Raw genomic sequence first — 23,584 nt, forward strand, 5'->3', positions numbered from 1 at the left:
ACAGCTGCCTGCAGTCGGGGGTCAGCTTTAAAAGCCAGCCCCATGCACTGCTCCCAAGGCACCTGCATTTCTGGCCTGGAGCAACCTGCAGCATGCTGGCACAACCCTCTATGACTCTGCCATGAGAGTCTATGCCCACCGTGTGATGGCTGCTCCACTCCCAGGCCCCAGGAGTGATGACCTATGCCCCAGGCTCCTGCTGGCCACCCTGCTTGTTGTATCAGTCTCAGCCCTGGCTGCCCCCTCCCCTGGCATGGCCACATGGTCAAGCTCACCATGGCATCTCAGACCCCTGCCAATGAGTTGCTGCTATCCAGACCCTGTGCTGCCACCCAGCCCCTATTCTGCTGCCCAGAACCCCTACAATGTGCACCTGGATGCCGATGCCATCCATGAGCTCCTGGGGCTCCAGACCTGCCACCTGTGGGGCCTCCCAGCCAGCCAGGACTGGTGGCTGCACATTGTCCAGCATACCTGAGATGACAAGCAGTGGCTGAAGCCCTTTTGCATGACCTGGGCCACCTTTCAGGAGCTCCTGGAGCAGCTCCACCCACACCTGGAGCAGCAGGCCACCACCAAGCAGCTGCCCATTCCTGCGGACACCTGGCTGGCCATTGCCTGCTCAAGTTGGCCACACCCACCAGTCTGTGCTATGTTGGCCACCTCTTTGGCATGGGCAAGGCAATTACCGGGGAAGTCATCCTGAAGGTCTGCAGCACACAGTGCTCTGGATGCATGGCCCCCTGGAGGTGGTGGCAGGGTTCTGTGCTCTAGTGCATTAGGGCCTTGGATGTGGACCTACATCCTCATCACCCTATGGCAACCACCCCTACAACAGCTGGCAGGGCTTTCTCTCCATTGTACTCCAGGCTATCATTAACCATCACGGTGCCTTCACCAATGTGAGTACCAGCTGGGTGGGTGGTTTCTGCAATGCCTACATCTTTTGCAACTCCACCCTGCCACCTCTGGCAGAAAGTGGGTGTTTTGTGCTAGGGGTGCTGGACCTCCAGCTCAGCATGGTGGCAGCCCTGCTTCTACTCATCAGAGACCCCATCTACCAGCTCCTCCCCTGGCTTATGCAGCCATACAGCGGCAAGCTGGAACTCCACCAGGTACACTTCCACTGGTGCCTGGGTCAGACCTATACACCAGTAGTGAACCTTCACGTGCCTGAAGGGATGCTGGCACACCCTCACTGCCTACCTCAAGGCCATGGAGGCTAACATCCCCTGGGTCATTCCCTGCATAAATATTTGCAAGGGCTGGGGAGAGCTGTTACGCAAGGCCTGGGCAGAAGAGGCGCAGTGGATGGAGAACACCTGGCATTGGGAGCACTAGCTGTGGTGGCAGCAACAGGTCTCTCCCACTGAGTCTCTGGGCAAGCACCACACCCACTAGCAAGGGCCAGGGCCCTGAGTGCAAGAAACACTGGCCAACTACCTGCTGTTAAACTCCCCACTGCTGGCCTGAACAGCCAGCCCTGGGCCCCAACCCCTCTGTGCAACCCCCAGCAACATGCTTACTGTGGACAGTTTTCAGAAAGGCACTTTATTCCCCTCCACAAACATAGACCCCATCCCTCCTTCCTCCCCAACAAGAGAGCCCTTCCTTCCTCCCTCCCCCATGGCAGGCCCCATCCCCCCCACTCTCAAACCACAGAGCCCGTCTACCAACCACCCCACCTACCACCAATAAAGCACTCTATTCTCTGGGCAGACTATGTACAGAGTGTGTGTGTGTGTGTGTGTGTGTGTGTGTGTGTGTGTGTGTGTGTGTGTGTGTGTGTGTGTGCCCTCCTGGGCTTGGGAGGACAGTGGGGTGGGGGTATCTAGGGGGCAGAGCCTGGGGACAGATGCCAGCACCCTGGGCTCTGGACACACCATTGTGGGTATGCATGCCATGATGAGGCTGGCCGGCGGGGGGCTCATCTGGGGGTGAGTGCAGCTGCTGCTCTGCCAGAGTGTCCAGCTTCCCCTCCTACAGACAGCAGGCCCTGCTGGCCCTGGTGCTGGTCCTGTGCCAGGGCTGCATGGAGCCAGGGTGAGCTGTGGGGGTGGGTCCAGGCAGAGGGGCTGGAGGGCAGGGGATCCAGGGCAGGTGCTGGGGCAGGGACACTTGACCATTGGAGGCAACACTGCACCTTATCCCAAGCCCGCTGGGGGGCTTGCAGTTGGGCAGTAGGCGGCTGCCAGGGGGCAGGAGGGGATGTGGCGGGGGGGCTGTGCAGCAGGTGGCATGAAGGTGACTGTCAGAGTCAGGACAGTGTCCAGCACCTGGTGGTCCTCCTCTGTGGCATCCACTGCCCTGGCTACTGTGGCAGCCTGCCACTCCTGGGCTTCCAGGTCTCTTCACGAGGGCCAAGAGCCTGTCCCAGAACTTCTGGTTCACTCAGTCTCTCTGTCACTCATGTGCGATGTCCTCCATGTACTAGGCCCATGAGTCTACCAGCAATTCCTCCACCATGGTGACCAGGTGGTCCAGCAGCCTGGTCAGGTCCTGGACCTACCGCTGACCGAGCAAGTGCATACAGAGGGCCCTGTCTGACACTGGCGGTGACCCTGAGGGTGCAGCCCTGCTGGCAGCTGGTGTTGCTCCCCAGCATGCAGCTGCAGGATCTGCAGAGCCAGGAGAAAGAGGCTGTTCGTAAGAGTTTACAACATTTCTAAGATAATATGCTTTATACCAGTGGTCTGTGGACTGCCCTGCCACAGATCAGCGGTTGTACATGCACAGGTGCCCAGGGACCATGGTAAGTTGGTCAGGCAGGCCCTAGCACAGGCAGCCACTGGCTGAGCCCCCTGTCCACAGGGGCAGGTGGGTGCTTGCCACAGACACCCTGCCTTCCCCATCACCTTCCCAGGCCAGGACAGGCATGGATCCTGACAGCACCTGCTGCCGTGGCTCCAGACCCACTCCCCTCCACTTCTCCTTCTGGATGCCAGGCCATCTGCCATTGCTACCAGGCCCATGGCATCTGGGCTCGGGGGGGGAGGGAGGGAGAGGGACTCCAGGCTGACTGCCTACCCTGCACCCTGAGCGTGCCCCTGCTGAGAGTGTCCCTGGTGCACTGTGAGGAGCTGATTAAGACAGCTCGACACAAGGCTCTCACATTCTCTCCTGGGGGCAGTTAGCATTTCATGGTACCATCCCTGTTAGTTTAGAACAAAAGGAGTGGAGTTTGGAAGAGTTGGAAGACAGACAGTTCATGAAAAGAACATTTCTTAATCCCCCAGAATACCTCACCAGTTTATTGTTCATAAACAGGGAGCATTGGTCTGTTTGGAATTGCCACTTCTCTCACCAGTTGTTCCTTCTGGGCACATCTACATGTGCAATTAATACTATTTAGGCATATTGTGCAATAATCTACTGTGCAATAAACCAGTCCTGGGAAGGTGTCTACACATGCAGCCTCTTGGAAGCAGATTTACTGCTTATGGGAGTTGGCTGATTTAGGCCTCCTCCTGCTCTGGTCTGATGCTCCCCCTGAAGCAGCTAGGGGGACCTATAAGCTCTGGACACAGCTGCTGGAGTGCCATAGCCACCCTTTAAAAGGCAGCCCTATGCAGTGTTCCCCAGCCACATGCTTTTCTGGTCCAGAGCAGTCTGCAGCCTTCTTGCACAGTCCTCTATGACACTGCATGCTGAGCACAGGCTATGCAGACAATGGGTGCTCCACACCCAGGCCCTAGCAGCAACAACCTGCACCACAGGCTTCTGCTTGCTGCTGCACTCACTGCACTTCACAACCGCAGTGACCGTAGCCTGACCTAGGTCAGCCTCCACCCTGTCTGTCCTCACTGTGCTTCACAGCCATGTGGCCAGGCTCATTGCCCCGCCTGTGGCCCGCTACCCCCAGGCTGTCATCTACCAGCCCCTGGGCCACAACCTGGACCCCTGCAGCGATGCCAATGATGCCCACAAGGATGCCACCATGGGTGCCATCCATGAGCTTCTGAGGCTCCAGTCCTACTGCATGTGGGCCTGCCATGCCAGGCAGGACTTGTGGATCCACTTTGCCTAGTGCACCTGGGATGATGAGCAGTGAGTAGACTCCTGGATGAACCGGCCCACATTCCAGGTGCTACTCAACCAGCTTAGCCTGCACCTGGAGTGGCAGCCCACCACCATCTGTTTGCTCCTCCCCACAGAGACCTGGGTGGCTATCACCCTCCTCAAAGTCAACATATCTGCCGGCCTGCAGTACATCAACAACCTATTTGGGGTGGACAAGGTGACTACTGGCAAACCTGGCCTGGAGGTCTGTGGTACCCTCCAGGATGTGCTAGGCCACACCATGGTCTGGCTCAACAACCCCCTGGATATGGTGGTGGGATTTTTGAGCCCCTGTCTTTCTGCAGTGCTTCAAGGCCCTGGACAGCACCCACATCCCTGTCAACTGCCCTCTCCGTGGGGATGGCCTATACCACAGCCAGCAGGGCTTCCACTTGGTGATGCTTCAGGATGTCATAGACCACTTGGGTGCCTTCACAAATGTCAGTGCTGGCTGGGCCAGCAGTGCCCATGATGCCCATGTCTTCTGGAACTCTGTCCTGCCAGCCCTGGTGGAAAGTGGGTACTTTGCACCAGATGTTCTGGACCTGTAGCTGGGTGATGTCTGTTCTGTTCTTCCCCATCAGGAACCCTGACTACCTACATCTGCCCTGGCTCACGAGGCCCTACACCGGCCAGCTTGATCCATGCCAGGAACATTTCAACAGGTACCTGAGGTAGAGCCTCACGCTGGTGGGTACACCTTTGGCCATCTGAAGGGGAGCTGGCCCACCCTTGCCTTGAGGATATGGAGGCCAACATCCTCCAGTTTATCACTGCAGACTGTATGCCGCATAACATGTTTGAGGCCTGGGGGGAGCTCTTCCATGAGGTGTGGGTGGATGACACCTAGCAGTGGGAGTGCCAGCTTCAGTGGCAGTGACAGCAATGGCCCTCTGCCACCGAGGCCTGGGCAAGTTACACACCTGACAGTGGGGGCCAGGGGCACTGTGTGTAAGAGACACTGATGGACCACCTCTTCTTGTACCTCCTGATGTAGGGCACCTGGCTGTCTGGCTATGGCTCACCACATACCCCCAACAACACATTCACTGTGGACAGTTTTTGGCAAAAATCTTTATTTCCTTCCACAAACACAGACTCTGCCCCTCTCTCCCTCCTCAACCACAGGTTTCCTTCCAGCCTCCCTCCCCAAACACAGACCTCACCAACCAAGCCTGCTGCCTGCCAACAATAAAGTCACCTCTTCCCTGTGTAAACTTTTTACATTGTGCTGTGTGCCCTCCTGGGGTGGGGGACAGTGGGGTGGAGGGGCCTGTGGGATAGATCCTGGGGACAGGTGCCCAGCACCCTGGCCTCTGACTGTAGCACTGCAGGTGAAGATGCCATGGTGAGGCCAGTGGGCTGGGGGCTCTCTTGGGGGTGAGGGCCTCCCCTCCTCCATCATGGGGCTAGGGCCTGGATAAATGGTGGGGAGTGGCCCACATGGGGGACCCAACTGCCAGGGGACCGAGAGCGAGTGCAGGGGCAGGGGACTCTGGCCACTGCAGGTGGCACTGTATCTTAGCACAAGTCCACTGGGCATCCTGCTGTAGCTGCCACAGGGCCACTGCTCTGTGACACAATGGCCAGGGACAGGCAGCAGGTAGCAGAGACCCTGGGGTCAGGCCAGGGGTTTAAAGCCCAGACTGAAGCAGGCACAGAGCCATCTCAGCTATGGGGCTGGAGAAACTCCCTGCCCCATGGCTCTTGGGCAGGCCTGAGGCTGTCCCCCTGGTGGTGTGGCTGACCAGGAGCATATTTGCTCCTGGTCAGAGTCTACATATGCACTACTGTGCAGTACCTACTATGTAGTTAATTTACTACCTGCATTTGCTGGTAGTAAACTAACCATGCAGTAGGTTAATTTGCTGTGCAGTAGATTTGCTCCTTATAGAATTAAAGAGATCCAGGCCATCTCCTACCCTGCTCTGATCTCCTGCAGCAGCCAGGGGGAGCTGCAACCTCTGGCTACAGCTGCTCAAGTGCCAGGGGGCTCTGGGGAGGGTGAGGGGCTGGGCTCACCCTGGAAGAGGTCTCCGGGGGGCACAGGTTCAACCTGGTGGGGGACAATGTCTTGGAAGCCTGTGGCAAGTACACTTTGGATGGTTTTTGCTCTCCCCCCTAGCTGTGGCAGACCATCTCCTTTCCGCAGTAGGGCACCTTGGCAGCTGCCCAGAGACCCCAGGCCCACAATGCATCCCCAAGAGTCTCTGGACAGTTTCCAATGAACAATCTTTATTTCCCTCTAACAGAACACACTCCCTTCCGCTGCTGGACCTCCTCCCATGCCCACTTCAGGGTGGCTGCCAGATGGCAGGTAGGGCCAAGAGCTGGGCAGCAGGCAGCATGAAGGAGATTGTCAGGGCCAGGATGGTATGGAGCACTCCGGGTCATCCTCTGTGGCCTCCACTGCCTGAACCACAATGGTGGCCTGCCACTCCTGAGCGTCCAGCATCCTCTTGAGGGAAATGTGCCTCTCCGCGAAAGCGAGGAGCCTGTTCCAGAATGCACAGTCTTTGTGGTTCTTCTCCTGCTTACACTTCAAGTCCTTGATGTGCCAGGCCCATGAGTCTGCTAGCCACTCTTCTGCCATGGTGACCACCCAGGCCAGCAGCAGGGTGCAATCTTGAGTGCACTGCTGGCAGAGGTGGCGCATGTGGAGGGCACCAGCCAATGGTGGCAGCATCCCTGATGGTGCATCCCTTGTGTGGGCTGGTGCTTCTCCCCCGTGTGCCTGATGGATCTTCAGAACAAGGACAGAGAGGCTCTTTGTGAGAATTTGCAACATTTCAGAGATAACATGCACTACACCAAGGGGCTGTGCAGTGCCTGGCCTCAGACCAGAGGACTTGCCCCAGGTATCCTGCCATTCTGATCCCCTACCCAAGCCAAGCCAGGGCTGGCTTCTGGCAGCAGCTGCCATGGCTGCTCCAGAACTTCTCCCCACCTTCTCCTCCTTCAGGCTAGGCAGTTTGCTCCTATGGTGCCAGGCCCACACTAGGCAGGTTGAGGGGGAAGGGGTTCTGCCTGTCTGGGACACAGAGCAGCTGATGCCCCCACCCCGCAGTGAGCCTCTTCAGAAAGGCATCTGGATATAAGAGGCATAGCCACAGGTGAGGAGCATGGTGCCTAGAGGCCAGGCAGCTTCAGGCACAGGTCCTGAGAGGCAGAACATGTCCACAGTGCAAGGGCATGGTGCCCACGGGGCCAGGGAGAAGCCACCAGAGGCTTGGGAGTCAGGCCAGGGCTCTGCAGGGCTGCTGCAACCAGGACATGTTCACCACAGCAACATACAGTGGCCAGGGATAGGGAACAGCTGGCCTAGGTCCTAGGGGGCAGACTAGGGGGCTAAAGGCCAGACAGGGACTGCTAAAGAGCCACTGCTGCCTCATGGCTGGCAGGACTCCCAGCCACGTTGCTCTGCCCCTGGCAGGAGGCTGGCCCCCTGGTGGTGGCTAATTTGCTTCCAGTCAGCATATACATGTGCTAATTTGCTTTAGCTAATACACAGTAAATCTACTACCTGCATTTTCAGGTAGTAGAAAACCACACATTAGCCTATTTTACTGCACAGTACCTTAGTGCATGATTACATAGTGACACTTTACTGCACAGCAGATTAGTCTACTGCATAGTAAAGTATCTTTTGTAAATGCGCCCCCTGAAACACAGTTCAATCTCTTAACATAGCCTTAGATCCCCCTGATCTATAAATATATGCAAATATCCTTTGGCAAGAGAAATACCACATCCAGTATAAAGCTAAATATTACTCTACTGAGTGAGGGGGAGTGAAACACTTTGACCTGCTGATCTAATGTTCCAACTCACATGGTTTAATGAGGTTTTCATTCCTTCAGAACACGTTGATTGTATTTACCTGTCTTTCTGGGATATGAGGAATAAAGTACACGATTAGGTTCAGTGATGAAAGGAGACCTTGGAATGCAAAATATCATGATGTGTTAAAGCTGTTTAACATATGATGGTCTTACAAATACCTCTGTTGTAATCAAGGAGAGCTCGTGCTCTCAAACTCGCCCCATGACCAGAGCCAACTAATATTCTGCAGAGATGCTATCATCAAAGATCAAGGGATTATGAGGTTATTTTGAATCACTTGATGTAACTCTCTGAGGGCTATGATTTAAACTTTTTCAATGTACAGGTTATCTGTGCCTCTGAAGTAATGCCTTTTTACTGCATGACATGAGAAAGAATTAGATCATTATGTACAGACTTGCAGTGGTACTGTAGGTGATATGGTACTGTACTAGAGTCTTGACTGAACAAAGTATTTAGATCACGCCTAAGTTTAAACACAAGTTAGTTGCATTCATACTGGCCCAGCTCCCCATGTGTTCAAAGGAAAGCATGTGTTAAATGTTTTGCCAGTTTAGAGTCTAGCTATGGAATTCGAGTTGGGGCAACCACAGTGGTTCCCACTATTCCACATGTGTATGAATCTGTGTCTGAACACATACTGATTCGCCACAGTAACAGAATAAAGAGGAATGCACAAGTCATCCAGGAAAAGTGTGGGCAAAAAGTTGTCAAGAAAATAATTTCAAAAGATCAACAGAGCTCAGGCTCCTGATTCCTAAAGTGTGTTTTGGAAAATGGAAAATAGATGCTGTGAAATATTCTATCCATAAACTGTAACTCAGATCTTCTCCCTGGATTTTTTTTAGGTAGCTTGATATCAATGTGAATTTTCTGCAAGATGATCTTTGCCCTTTTTTCTTTACAGGTTTGCTGGATCTCAACCATAGTGAAATGGCTTTAAAAATGGGTTTTAATTATGTTCAGCATTTGTTAGTTGCCAAATGAAGAAGGGCATATTGACAATAAAAATGACACTGCTTTTGTCCTGAGTGCTTCTGGGAGTTGTCAGCATGCTGTGACACCTGTTTAAAATTGGAATGCAAATTACAGTAGGAAGACTGAAGTGCCTAAGTCTCATGTAGATGGAGGCCACTTGACATCTCTTTGACATTGAAATCGACTCTTAATGTGAGTATAAATGTAGTTTGTGCCTAATCTTTCAATAGTAAGGTAAAGATTTTTTAAAAGTGTTTAGTGATCTTGAGCCTCTCAACTTCTTAGGTGTTCAGCTTGAAATATGGAAGACTGAGCAGCTACTGTTCGAAATCAAGCCCTTAGCATTCCCATGAAGCACCAACCACATGTTCACTTACAATGGCCTATTTGTTCACCTTCAGTAGCTTGGGCTATGCCCACCAAGGTACACTTACAATGGATGTATCCAAACGGAAGGACAGTGCTCATATTATTAATGTAGAAGTTACTCACCAATTTTGGTTTGCCCCTGAGACAATCTTTGGCTGGGTCTGAAACATTCTGGAATTATGTATGTGTTTGGTTTCAATATTTTTAAAGGGGAAAAATCTTCATTTGAAATGTTTTATGGAGAATTTAAATGAACAGGCATCAGGAGATTCAAAGCACAGCATCCAGAGCTAAAAAAACTTGTTAAGCATGGGCGACTGGTGCCTCCTAATACTGTGGGGGGCACCAGCGGCTGATCGCTGATGGGGGTGGGATCCCTCAGTGGCTGATCACTGGCTGAGGGCGGAGGGAGAAAAAATTTGGGGAGGAGGGGGCGAGAGTGTGCACATGCACATGTGTGCCCCCCCTGCATGAAAGTCTGCAGGGGAAGGGGCAGGGGGAGGGGAAAGGACCATCTGTGATGAAAATGAAATGTCACTATAAATATAGGTATCAGTTAAATGCCATGTGTTATTGATATATTTACATTTTAAAGTAATTTGGAAGCTTACAAATGCTTTAATCATTATAATAAAATACATTCTAAATACCTATATATTTTGGCATTTTATTTTGGTATTTTTATCATGAAAAATCAGAATACCCCTGCCCCCTTCGCTCACCAGGACACAGGTCCAGCTGCAGCTGTCCCATCTGATGCTTTGTGGTACTGAGCAGCTCTGATACGTTGGTGCCCCTCACACCCAAGCCATAGGCCTCTTAGACCTGCCAGTGCCTCTTACTCCCAACCTGTAACCCCTGCCCACCCCCCATTTGCTCCCTCCTGGCAGCAGCTCCCCACTGCACCAGGTGGGTGTGTGGGGAAAGGTGTATGTGTGTAGGGCATGGGGTGTATGGGGTATGGGGTGTGTGGGCCAGCGGGTATGTGGGGTTTTCCAGAATTTGGCCCCTGCTCCAGTGGTGCAGGGCTGGTCCAGACTTACCAGAGCTTGATTCCTGAGGACCCAGACCAGTCCTGTGCCACTGGGGCCATGTACGAGATGTCTGATGTGCCCAGACTGCTCCTGTGCCATCAGAGGGCTTCCTGATGGTGCAGAGCCAATTCGGGCTCACCAGAGCTCAGCTCCTGGCCCCAGTGGCATAGGGGCAGTCCCCAAGCCCTGGCCCTCCAAGTCCCTGTTCCATAGGCGTACCTGCATGCAGCTACTGGAGCTGGTCCTACCACTCTGCCTGGCTGTATTAACAACTGTGTGTGTGCGCATGCATGCACAGTACAGGAGCACAGCCTGCCATGCCCCATGTCTGCCAGTCCCTGCTACAGCTTTTCCACTCCTGGGCGCCCATGCTACTGCTGCCCTGAGCTCTGAGCCCTGTGCCCAAAAGCGAAAAGAACTCAGGAATTGCAGCCCAAATCCCAGGCGGGAGGAGAGCCCAGCCCTGCCTCTGATCTCTCTCCCCCTGCTCCCCCAGCCCCAAGCAGGTTGTTGCAGGGTGGAACTATGCTGGAGTTCCATCTTGGCAGAGTTCCCATGGTTTCGTGTTTCAAAGGGGAAAATTTGGGTTTTTCTCCTTCTCACTAAGTGATACTCCCGCTGTACTCAGCACAAGCAAAACTACAGCTGGAGTACTGTGTCCAGTTCTGGGTGTTGCACTTCAATAAGGATGTGGAAAAACTTGAGAGGGTCCAGAAAAGAGCCACCTGTATGATCAGAGACTTGCAAGGCAAGCCATACGAGGAAAGGCTGAGGGACCTGGGCCTCTTTAGCCTAAAGAAGAGAAGGTTGAGAAGGAAGTTGATAGCAGCTTACTGCTATATCAGAGGAGTGCATCAGGAGCTTGGTGAACAACTGTTCACTAGGGCACGCCTGGGGAAAACCAGGACCAATGGATACAAACTCTTGGAAGACTGCTGCAGGCTTAATACCAGGACAAACTCTTTCACAGTCAGGGTGTCCAGACTGTGGAATAAACTCCCTCCAGAGGTGGTGCAGTCACCTACCCTGGAGGTTTCCAAGGGGAGACTGGACAGTCACCTCACTGGGGTCACTTGACCCCAGTTGTCTTCCTGCCTAGAGCAGGAGGGCTGGATCTGATGATCTGCGAGGTCCCTTCCAGCCCCTAACTATCAACAAATCTATGAATAAGGAGAAAATCTATTTTTTTCCTGCATCTTTTCCATGTTTTTCCACAGGAAAAGGAAAACCCGGATCCCTGGTGATAACCACCTGTCAGAGGCTAAAACACAGGGAAGCTGAGATTTGAGCTATTAAGATGAATTTGTGAAATCCTCTCTAAGGGAAGGCAAGGGGAGTTTTGTTATTGATTTTAGTGGGGTCAGGATTCCACTTCCTTAATGTTACCATGCCTCATCCGACCCTTCCAGTCCTCCATTCCTCATTTCACACACGTTACAGTTGGGTGATGTACAGACAGTGAGCTTTTTGAAGCAGACTGTTCTTTTTCTCACTTGTTTGTACAGCACTTAACACAATGGGACCTTGATTATATCATGGAGATTCCAAGTGCTACTGGAAATTCCATGAGTAATGATATAAGTAACGATATTTGGACTTCCCGATTTAGGGTTTTCTAGACAAAAAGGGGCAGTAGATTTTTGGTTTTGCTGTTACAGGGACTGATTATCTGTGAATGAAGTCAAAAGTACCACCTGCTACCAAGGTTTGGGAGTCTGCCCATGATGATCACTAACCACGTTATCTATGTAGGTTAACTGAGTGTTTTGTAAGATGTCATGCTCAAGCAATGTTGCTAATGACCAATCGATTGCTGGCGTGCAAATAATAGTGTTTAATTATTGATTTGTATAAACTCTTACCCTTGAAATCAAGTTCAAAGTCTCTAATAATTAAGTGATGCAATCTAGGGCATATGGCAGAGTTGATAAGTAACAAAACGTACTTCAGGATGATGGCAGGAAAGGATTTCAAGTGATTGAATACAATCAGTAATAATGTTGGTATTGTGTAACATATATTAAATGATACACAGTGTGTAAAAGGTATATGATTGCAGATTTAGGTTTTTTTTAGAACAAGACAGTGTCTGCTTGTCATTTCATTTGCATAAATTGGCCACTGGTGCGATTCCCTTGACTTTACTGGAATTACTGCCAGCTGAAATTGTAACTGAGAGGCAAAATGAAGCTTTGAGAGACAGGAAAACGATAAGGGCCTTACTGTTAAAGTGTTAGAAGTCTAGAATTTTGTGGAAAATGCTAAAATAAAATGCAAACTATGAATATGAGACTAGATAATAGAGATCAAATTATTTTACTGTCTGCAAAGAAAAACCAGGTAACTGTGATAGCATAAGTAAACTATCATAAAGTATAAGACATTCCAGTGATATTGTGTTGTAATATAAAATACTTAATGCCTGTCAAAAAATCTAAACAAAACATCAAAACAGTGAAATACCCCAGAATTAAAAAATGCGGCATGCCCATTCTTCTAAATGGGCCAGGTTCCTTACCAGGCTATATTTCCTAGAGAAAGCAAGGTCTACAGAGGAGAATGAGGTCTAAAATACATATTGTGTCATCTAAGAGTGGCCTGATTTTCAGACATTTCCATTTACTGCACTGGATTTCGTGAGGGGTTCCGCATTTCTGAAAAGTCATGCCAGTGTATTTACATTTATTATTATAACTAATAATGTCTTTATTTGTATTAGTGCCTTTAAGATTTTAATTTAGACATGCAAAATTAAACATTTTAACATTAAAGTTAAATATTTTATCCATACATTTTCAAATTTACATCACAATTTGAGGTCACTGAGACTTATTTCTTGTCTAACTTTTGTGAAGCTGAGCAAAATGGGTACAGTTTCCTTTAACATGGGCACTGGTCTTTCTGTAGATCTGGTTCACTATCTACATTTTGTAGAAGCATTGTGGCTGGGTGTTCCAGACCAGTACAGCTGAGGTATGCCTGCCATTGATGGTGACATCTAGTGAAAGGAAGATTTTAATACCCAACTGGCCCTGGTATTTTTTTTTCCTGTGGATTTCTGTGGTTTGTTTTCTTGTCAACATCCTGGATTCCTTGTTGCATGCCTTGCTTTATTCTTTTGTGGAAGGTATTTGCTCCTGCAAAGTCTGTTTATTAAACTGTTTTTAAAAAAGATATAGATGACAGCTCTTCTGAATGACAGAGAGCAGTTTGAGAGGGAAAACTGAAAATCAGAAAGAGAGAGAGACATTCCACAGGTGGGGAGAGATACTGTAGAAAATAGCGTTTAGTAAAATAACACTTGGCAATGCTGTACAGACTTAGGTAACCCCTTATATCAGTGTGGCATTTTGGGCTAAGTCACAGGTGTCAAACATGTGGCCTGGAAACTGGATCTGGCCCATGGAGCCATACCATTTGGCCTGCTGGGTTTGAGGGAGTGCCTACCAGTGTTTGGGGCCTGCCACAGAAGCCAAGGCCTTGGTGCTCCAGTGGATATAACTCTTGGCCACTTGTCCAGCTGCTGCCACAGTGAGTGCTGCCATTGCTGATGTGGTCACCTATGCCAGATCCAGCCCACAAGGAGCCCCCTGGTCCAGATCCCGTGGTGAGTCTGGTGCCCCTAAGTTAAGTCATTGTCATCTGGATGTCACACCGTTGTTCATAAACAGAGATAATGTTTCTCTTTCTCTAGATTTGCTGAAGTAGTTTTTCTTTATTTCTGCATTTGCTTGTGTTTTGCTTTTTTAATTATTCCTCTATGAATTCTTTAGCATCCTCACCATCAACACCTGGTAACTTAGTCATGTCATTATTTACTTGTCCAGTTGTTCTTAATGCTTTTGAGTACAGGAATCTGCCTGGCCCCAGAGAACAGAACCACCCCAGACCTGTATACAGACTGTTGTGCCAGCCCCATCCCTCCCTGTCCAGGGCTTCACAAGGCTGGATCTTTGTGAAGACTCAAAGCTTCAGGTTAACTCTCTCACTGGTATTGCAGGTACCTCTTGACTTTCAGTGAAGGTCCTGCCAGAAAGGTTTCTGTTTTTATAAAAACTGTAGAAACTACATGAAGAATTTGCCTAAATCCAACATGCTGCAACCAGGTACCTCAGTGCTGGTGGTCATATAAGAACATAGTTTGACCTTGCTAACAAAGTCAGCTCTCAAGCTGAGGCAGAAAATAGCATATAGACAGGGTGAGGCATAGACCAATATCAATGTTTGTATCTCCAGGCAGGAGAAGATTATAATATCCCTGTGTAGCCTTAGTCTGTAGGTACCAAAAGAGGCAGACACTTGCAGAGCCAGCTGCACCTGTTGCCTGCTGCTCATCCTACAGTGGCCAAGCACTGAACCAATTGGTATTCATAAATACCAGCACATTCAGTTCAGGCCCAGAAGTAACATAATAATGGCATGGGTATATGCCAGACCCCAGGGTGGGGAATCAGTCAGTCTGGCAGCTTCAATAGCTGATTGGGATGGTATACTAAAATGAGAGAGTAACTTCATTGGTCTAAGAAACAGAGATAAACAAAGCTCTTGGGTCAGAGGCAATATCTTTTATTAGACCAACTAAATAGTAGCAAAAAAAAAATTCATTCTTTGCAAGCTTTCAGGTATAAACACCCTTCTTCAGGCTGAGGAGAAATCAAAGATTGTAAAAGTTTTCCTAGGTAGAAAAGAAATGTCATTTTGCACAGGGGAGGTAGAGGGTAGAAGTTTATTCCCCTGGGTATCTCAGAGTCCTTTTGTTAGAGCATTGGTTTGCGATGTGCAGATTAGGCAGGCAGAATCTTAATTCTTTAAAAGAGATTTGGCATTTCAGATGTCTCTGTTTTGAAGCTGTCCAATTCAAAATATCCCTAGAGGCCCTAAACTGCCTCACTCTCAAAATCATGTGTGATAAAGTATCTCAAATCAGGCTTCTAAACATGGAGACATTCAGACTTGTTAGACAATTCCCAATACCTGGGCTCTGGAGTGGAGCTGAGGTCTAGTCCTTCCAAATAAAAATATCTGAGGTAACCTACATTAAACTTCTCCTGAATTATACACTAGGGAGCTGTTTGCACTTCATTCTTCGCTGTAAGGGGGGAACCACAGGGCTGAATATGATTCATGACTAGCCCTGTACCAAGCCAAAAGAAATACTTAGTCACCACAGAGGGTGGGTATTTTGTTAGTGCTGAGCATAAAGGCCCATGCTCTGGATACAAGCAAGCCTGGCAATGCACATGCTGCCATCATTCACCAAGGCCCCTGTGTGTGTGAAATCAATGTACTGACTGGGTATGCAAAACTCTAGTAGTATCCACGCCTGCGTGGGATGTTCATATGGTAGGTGGGATATCCATCACAAGGGGCTACACTCAAAAGTCATATAGCAACAGTAGCAAAGACACGCAGCCTGATAATGCTGATGGGCTATTGACAACAACAGCACAGGCTGCCATCCAGTTTTGCCTTGCATGTCACAGGCATCCTACTGACGCAGCTCTTTCTTGAGTAAAAGGAGTGCAGATGGCAGTGACCCCCCTGCACCAAATAGCTCTGGAGAATTGGGCACTACACTGTATAAGAGCAGTAGGCACACATCTTGGAGCATTTGCTCCAGACAGGCCCTTTACAGAGCAGTCATTGATCGGGCAGTGACTTGTGTGAGCCCATTTTCGCTATATGACTGCTCCCAAAGGTCACCGCAGTTCACACAAAGGCTTCAGTGCTGATGAATGGCTTCCCCAGGCCTTGCTTTCACTAGCCATATCGCTGGTTCCCTGACCAGTCCCCTCAGCCTTCTAGGAAAACTGGTAGTGGCCTCTGACAGGATCTGAGTGTGGCTTCTGCCACTCAAGGATATAAATGATTTCCCTGATTGATCACATAAGCAGTATAGCATTGTAACCAACACAAGGTTGTCTCCTTCACCTCATCTTGTAGCCATCACCAAACACTGCGGGACATAGGGAGAGGTGCTTGCTAGAGGAAAGAGCAAGCAGTGCACCTGGCTTATGCTACTTGACTACAGCAGCTGAGGAGTGAGACCCACCTACAAGTAGAAACAGTACAGCTAGGGACAGACATTCCAAAAGCCTGAGCCTGGATTGATTCAATTTTTGCAGGTTAGTCTAACCTGGGTAGGCTGAACTGGTTTGTAACTGGTCAGACATTCTCTCTGGACTGAGGAAATTCAGGCACATACCTGCAGTGGCTCAGGCTAGAAGCTGGAAGTCAGGGGGTGCTAGAGCAGCCCTCCCTTCTCTTCCACAACACTGAACTGAGGGGGGTGTGGCCAGGCCCTGGCAGGATGTCTGATTAGGGAGGTCTGCCTGCACGATCCCAGGCTTTTCCTTGCTGCCTGCTCAAGGGGTGGGAGTGTTGCCAGCCCCCAGCCCCCTGCTAGCACTCTTATACAAGGTGGAAGGGGGGCGTGCAGTGCATGCATCTGCTGATGATATGGAGCTTTTCAATCTCCTTCCCTGCTTCTTTATACTGTCTGCAGCAAACTAACGGGGAGCAAGCCAGCAGGGGATGAAAACAGTGTTTATTACCTCATCAGCAAAATAATAGCTCCAAAAAGCCCTAAGTGGTCACAGTCCTGTCTGCCTGTCCCAGTGAAATTGGAGACATGCACACACAAACACCACTTGGCAGTAGCTAACATACCACATGCCTAGGGTCTGTGGGGCTGGGGTCTGTGCTGTGAGAGATGGGGGTGAGGGGGTGGGAATCCTCCTTGAGCAGCGAGCAGTGTGTGCTGGGGGAGGAGCGTTTCATTGACCCATGAAACACTTGAAAGCCACATACCAGCTCTAAGTCCACAGTGGTAGTTTGTGACACTCATCTTCTGGGCTTACTCTCTTCTCACTGGAGACAAATGCAAGCCAAAACTCCAGATCCAAATACCCACGAGGTGCCGGGGAAGCTCAGAACCAAGATCAATCCCTGCTTCTCCAGTTTTAACAGGAGGGAAAGTGGAAATGGAAGAGCTGCTCCTCCTCAGAAAACCAAAGGTGGAATTAATTATCTTCTTCATTGGTTTCTGCTGCTCTCACTTCATTCAAACTAGATCCCATATCAAAGCCTTCCATAGTGATTTGCATCCCAGGACATTTTTGGAACATCTTGTGATAAGAGCTTAAGGATTTGAATAGAATTGCAGTTGGGAGGCTTTGTTATTGTGGTTATTTGTAGAGAGCAAAGACAAAGCACTTTTCCTCAGCAACTTTTATTCTTTCTCCCTTTTCCTTGGGTTATAGAATGATATGTCAAAAGGGCTAACACCCCTTGTTGCTACACAAAAAAGGAGAGATTTAGAAATCTGTCGTCAAAGTTTCAAGGGAAGACCTAGAACAAATGTAAGCCATATTGAAAACAAGAAGGGGAAACCTGCAACTAGCTCCTTAGCCCTGGCATGGCACCTGTATACAACAATGGGCAAAGAATGAACAGGTATCTGGCCTTGTTTGATTAAGAAAATTTGATATCTGCCTCACCACCTTTTGTATTTGTGCTTGTGTGTGTGTCTATCAATGGAAGGTTGGATTCCATTCTGTTTCTCAATCACAGACTGCTACCTTTGACTTAGAGGGGATTTTTTTGTCAGACCAAAACTGATTTATTTAATCTAATCTAATCTAATCTAATCTAATCTAATGTAATCCAGCTATAGTCATGTAAAGGGGTGGGTGAACAAGTTTGGAGATTTGCAAGCGATATCGCTGAACCTTTCTGAACATTCATGAGACTGATCTGTTCAAGTTCTGAGATACTTCCTGTCTCTGTCTCAGAAAAGATTTGGAAACTCAGTTTTACATGAGACTCCAGAGATCTTCCTATATGAAAAAGCTAGTTCTGATGAAGCTTGAGAGCTAATTAGCTGATGGATCTTTCTGTCCAAAAAATTCTGTAAACTGGTATTGGGAAAGACAGATCATGTTTAGAATACAAGGTTAGTGAAGGTAAGGGAGAATAAGAATAAAGCAGCCTAAAATCTATGGCTGAAAATATTTGTGTGATTTCAACTAAATTGTCATAAACTTCCCACTATGGGGATACTTCCCTGAACCCATCCTGAACTCTGACTTGTGCTCACCCTTAACAAAGTGGTACCTGCATCACTTCTACTCATTAATATGTTAAAATGATGATTCATTGTCATGTCATCTTACTCATACATTAACTGCCTTGATAACTCTCCTTTACGATAATGAATCATTCTTCTCCCACCCACCATATGCAGCGCTGGAATGCTGTTGCCCTCTGCTATATTCATATATGGGACTGAAAAACATAATTCCAGAGCCCTGATATAAAAATCTAACTGTTCTAGAAAAGCCCTCCCGCGAAACCTATCATAAGAGCTCTGTAAAAGTGGTAAAGGCCATTCTTTGAGTTCAAAAGTTGGTTGAACTTTCTGAGCATGTTTTGATGGAATTTTTCCAACTTTGACTAGTACCTTACTTTATCATTTGGTAACAGTAGCTATGGAGACTTTTAGGAGAGATCTGTACCATCAGGGTGTGTGGGCTGGGAGCGGTCTGAGGCCTTCGGGGGCGCGCGGCGGGCTGTGGCCAGCAGCCCTGGCACGCAGGTCGGGGAATGCAGGCCGGCAGACTAGAATTAGGCACGGACGCGTAGCGGTGGATTAAAGATTATTTTACTTACACCGTAGATGGTCGCAGTGCAGGCAGGAGAAAACTTCGCTTAAGTTGCAGTTACAAAACTCGTACGAACAAGACCTGTAGAAAAACTCGAGCCTCTTGAAATAACTCGGGCAAAGCTCTGGATACACACACACACGAAGCTTGTTAGGCTCAGTGGAACAAGTGCGCAGGGAAGGGGTTCGTTGAGGGATGGCGCTCGGCGACAGGGAGAGGCTAGAGGTTGATCAGACCCCTATATCCTTCTTAAGGCACACGCTGGGTCTGTTAGGCTCTGCAGCGCTTAGAGTTCTTCACAAGATGTGAAGTCCTCCTCCTCCATGAGATGGTTGGGGAGTCCTCCAACTTGGGCGGAAACCACTCAAGCCTCTTATATGACTAGCAAGCCAATCACTAGCCGTCACGTGGGAATAATTTAGAACTGGCCAATAGTGGGACACAAATTTGCATGCGAATGGCGGGAACTCCTTTGCACCGGGGTTTTCTCCATGCAACTGAGAATTGCACCGTGCAAAGAAATCTCCTCGTGGTGGGAAATAATTATGCAGTGCCGAAGCACATACAAAATCATACCCTTGGGTTATGACACAGGGTACCGTTAAAGCCCTGCTGAACCCCATAAAGGATGCCCTGAGAGTGCCCCAAGCCACCATGCCATACACCCTGGTCTGGAGCACTGTGCTGGGGGGTGCCCCTCATCACTTTATTTCTAGGCCTGATGCGCACACCAGAGAAACAGGCAAGTGGGGCTTGCATCCCTAGTTGTGAGGCTAAACACTTTGCCACCTGGGGTAAATGTACCCTTAGAGAAGTACTGTGTGTTTTATATTGTTAGGTCGCTCAGTATTATTTGCAGCATTAAGGTTTGGCCAAGCTGCCCACAGCATTTAGTCAGTTCCTTCCTCTGACCTCCTGTCCCAATTGTCATTGTAATTTTCTTAAATTAATGAATGATCAGAATGGCTCCAGTTGTTCTGGGCTGCATTCCGGTTGCTTGCTCACATTAATATGATTGTTATTGTCTCCATGTAGTAGCTGTGTTGTCGCTGCATTAAATGCATTGCCTATGGGAATCAAATGGCCTGATGATGGGGGAAGTATTAACTTGGCTCTGCTTTAGTGGTTCCTTTGGGGATATTCACAGAGCAATGTCACTGCCCCATCCAACTGCAGTTATTAGCTGGTAGTCCTACAGGATATCCTTGTTTCTTCTCTTCTCATGTGGATAAGAGGGAACAGAGTCTTGTACACCTGAAGGAGGTATGTAAGGAAATAGAAACTCCATGGTGTTCTGTTCTCTCCCATGGTGGGTTTTCAGAAGCCTTGTCTATACTTTTAAAGGTGGCTTGGGCACAGCAATGAACACATACAAAGCAGCTGGGTCAGGGCAGAAGCTGCCATCTGGGACTTGCTCCTTTCTGGCTCTGAAAATTTATAACAGATAACCATGTGGGAAATGGTCCTTCACCCTGCATCAGCTCAAAACAGAAAAGTTTGTAGGGGATGGTGGGTGGGAAAGATGGTCAAAGAGCAGATGAGCAGTCACTTCTGCATTGGGATTGCTCTGGAGGCAGAAGCAGCATTCTTCCTCCATGGTGCCCCAGGACCCACCAGATTTTTTGACCATGTTCAGTACTTCCCCTCTGAGGACAGCAGAAAGATCCTGCAAATCCCAAGCAGCTCTAAAGGTAAAATGCCACAGTGATGGCTTTCTTGAGCACACTAGTGCAATAAGCAATGCAAAACAAAACCTCCATGAACTATATGGTCATTGTTGTTGCCACCTCTTACAGGTCTCACAATATTTGGCATGTTTCTCTAAATCCAGCTCCGGATGACATGTGACTTGGTGAAAAATAAAGCATCTGACCTGAGTGCTTCCACAGAGCTCAGAAATGGAAAGACAAATAAAAAGGATGCCCAGTTCTTTTATGTTTGAAAAAAAATCATGATTTGTGAAACAACCACTTCATGATTTCTCTGGGGGCAGGGAAAGGGGGTGGGGGGGGGCTTAGTGATTTACATGAGCCCTTTACCCTGATCCCTTTGCTGTCCCAGCAGGCCAGGTTTGGGGGGGGGGTAGAGCCACACCCTGCCTTTGCTGGGCCACCCCCTGCCCGCCTGTCAGCTGTTTTCCTCTGACTTTGTGACTCAGGATGCAATAGCTCACACAGGGGAACAAAAGAGCACACAACACTCCCTTGCTATCCCACATAAAGGTTAGGGCAAAGGGGCACTGGAATCTAGATGGTCCAGCACACTAGTGTGGTCCAGGCATTCCCGTTTCTGTAGACAACCCCAGGGAGAGAAACAGCCAGTGTCATATCTGACCACCTTTGCCTCCCCAGCCTAAATGACCAGGCATCCATTTATACCTGGATCTAGAGGGGCTGGATGTACTCTGCCTTGATTCATAGCTTAGTTCAGTGGCAGTACTCTTGCAAGAATACAGCAAGAATAAGGATACATTCTTCTGGCCCTATATTGGCATGCAGTGGCCTTGAAGTAATGGGTCTTGGAATGCTTGGGCAACCACAAATGCTGCACATGCTCCTCACCTCATTTGTAATGCACAAACCATATTTTCAGCAGATTGCTTTGTTTATTTAAGGGGTTTGTGCTAGTGCCCAGAACATACAAAGGAACCCAGGCAAACACATCATATCCACCAGGAAGAAGTTCTTTCCCCACCTATTCAAACAAGAAAGGATGTAATATTTACTAATCCTTCACAAGAAATGAAACCTCTTTATTACAGAGGCAGCTATTGGAATGCACTCAGTTTCCACATGCTGACTTCTGCCTGTAGCAACTTGCTCCTGAGAACAATGCATTGAATCACACTCTGATAATGTTTCTGTTGAAAATCTGAACATATTTGCCAAAGTTTCTGGCAGCATTTTACTTTTTTAAAGTTGTATAATACATAAAGGAAGGCTTAATACAGGAGTTATTCACTGAGCCTTAGGGCTTTTGCCCTTTGCTGTACAGAAAGTCAGATGAGATGATCACCAGTCCACTCAGGCCTTAATATCTATTACTCTGTATTTATTTGTTGCAGTCACTAAAGAGTCTGAATACAGAGGTTCAAATGGAGAGACCTCTCACCAGAAAACAGTTTATTCAACTGAGTTTGTCATGTTATTATTGATTGATTGATTGATTGAATAGTTGACAGATCTTGGCCATGCTGTCAAACCGATGGCCCATGAGCCAGCTTTGGCCCATTGAGTTGTATTGTCTGGCCTGTAGGGCTCCAGACAGGACAGGAATTTGTGTGGGGGAGGTGGGAGAAGTTGAGTGGGGATGAGGCCCACCACCAGAATCTGGGGTATGGAGTCCCACTGGGAATATGTGTCAGCAGTGGGACAGTCAATGATAGCTGTGTTAACTCCTATAACCACTGCCATACTGCTGACCCCTCTGTGTCCAGCTCTGGTACATGAGGAGGCCTGCAGTCTGGATCCGGCCCACAAGGAGGGCTTGTTTGATACTCCTGAGTTAGAGACATCACTCTTATGCTACTGTAATATAGAAGGTATCAAAATTCACTATTGACTAAGAACCAAGGACTTAACATTGATATTGGTTTTATGGCTATTATAATTTACCCAACTCCTGAATTCTTTCCACACAGGAAAGGTGAGAATGACCCTCCTGCCTTTTGATAGGCCTTGATCTACCAGTAATGAGCTTTTCTTCTGCTATTTGTGTGTCTGCTACCTGTGGGAATTTCTCTCTCTCCTCTCTGCTATTTTTCACTATTCTGTGCCTGGATCCATGTGATCAGAGACCTGAAGAAGAATGTCTTGTATTTGAAACCTTGGCTAATTTTATTCCAGTTACATAGTTGGTCCAATAAAAGATATCACCCTAATAAAGCTTTGCCTCTTAGAGAATGGAGACATTTTAATAGCTGGTGTTGCTGAAAATAAAATAACAACCGGTGTAATTTTCAATTGACAATTTCCAATTGTTTTAAAAACCCATTAAAACTCAAATCCTGTTTTCATTTTTTTCTGAGCTTTACCCACTGAAAAGTCAGAATTTTACACTGTATTTCAGATAGCATCTCAACAGACATTTTCACATTTATGATTTGAATTCATTCATGATTTGAAATCAAACAATGGGTGTTTTATGAACAAATATTCCATTCTAAGGAATGTTCAAGTCAAGTGTTCAGCACCTGTGTTCAATATTATCTATTTGTTATTGCCATTGTCTGTCACCCTGACTGCATTATTATATATATGTACAGTAAACACTTTGTTATCTGGCATGAGTGAGGTAAGGGGGGTGCCGGTTATCTAAAAATGCCAGTTATCTGAGAGTTATATTGGCCCCAGCCCACAGCAGCAGCCCGCCCTGTCCTGCACAGATCCCTTTCCCCTCCCTTTGTCCCTTCCCCAGCAGACTCCTGGCAGCTCTTCTACCCGCAGTGTCACTAAGTACTGTAAACAACAGACATACTTGATGTGCATGCCATATAGACTCGGCAATGATTCAAGTTGCTAAAGTTAGTATTTATATTGTGGGATATTGAAAATTCTGGTTAGTAGAATATTCTGGTTACTAAAATGCCAGTTAACACAGCTTTTACTGCCTTTTTTCCCCAATATCTGGATGTCTGTA

The 23,584-nt window shown here is 48.3% G+C and overlaps 1 long non-coding RNA gene across 2 annotated transcripts in view; it reads left to right on the plus strand.

Annotated features, from left to right (window-relative positions):
• Window positions 1-9,671, plus strand: part of LOC106740523 (uncharacterized) — a 34,625-nt gene extending 24,954 nt beyond the window's left edge. The window contains exons 4-5 of one of the 2 annotated variants that reach the window (XR_009459552.1): window positions 8,810-9,072; window positions 9,166-9,671. This is a non-coding gene — a long non-coding RNA (uncharacterized LOC106740523). Of the gene's footprint in view, window positions 1-8,809 lie in introns of both variants that reach the window. The other variant, XR_002092131.2, reaches the window with a different exon arrangement.
• The last annotated feature ends 13,913 nt before the right edge of the window (window positions 9,672-23,584 follow it).

The sequence above is a fragment of the Alligator mississippiensis genome, chromosome 2 (assembly GCF_030867095.1).
Source record: "Alligator mississippiensis isolate rAllMis1 chromosome 2, rAllMis1, whole genome shotgun sequence".
NCBI classification, from domain to species: domain Eukaryota; kingdom Metazoa; phylum Chordata; order Crocodylia; family Alligatoridae; genus Alligator; species Alligator mississippiensis.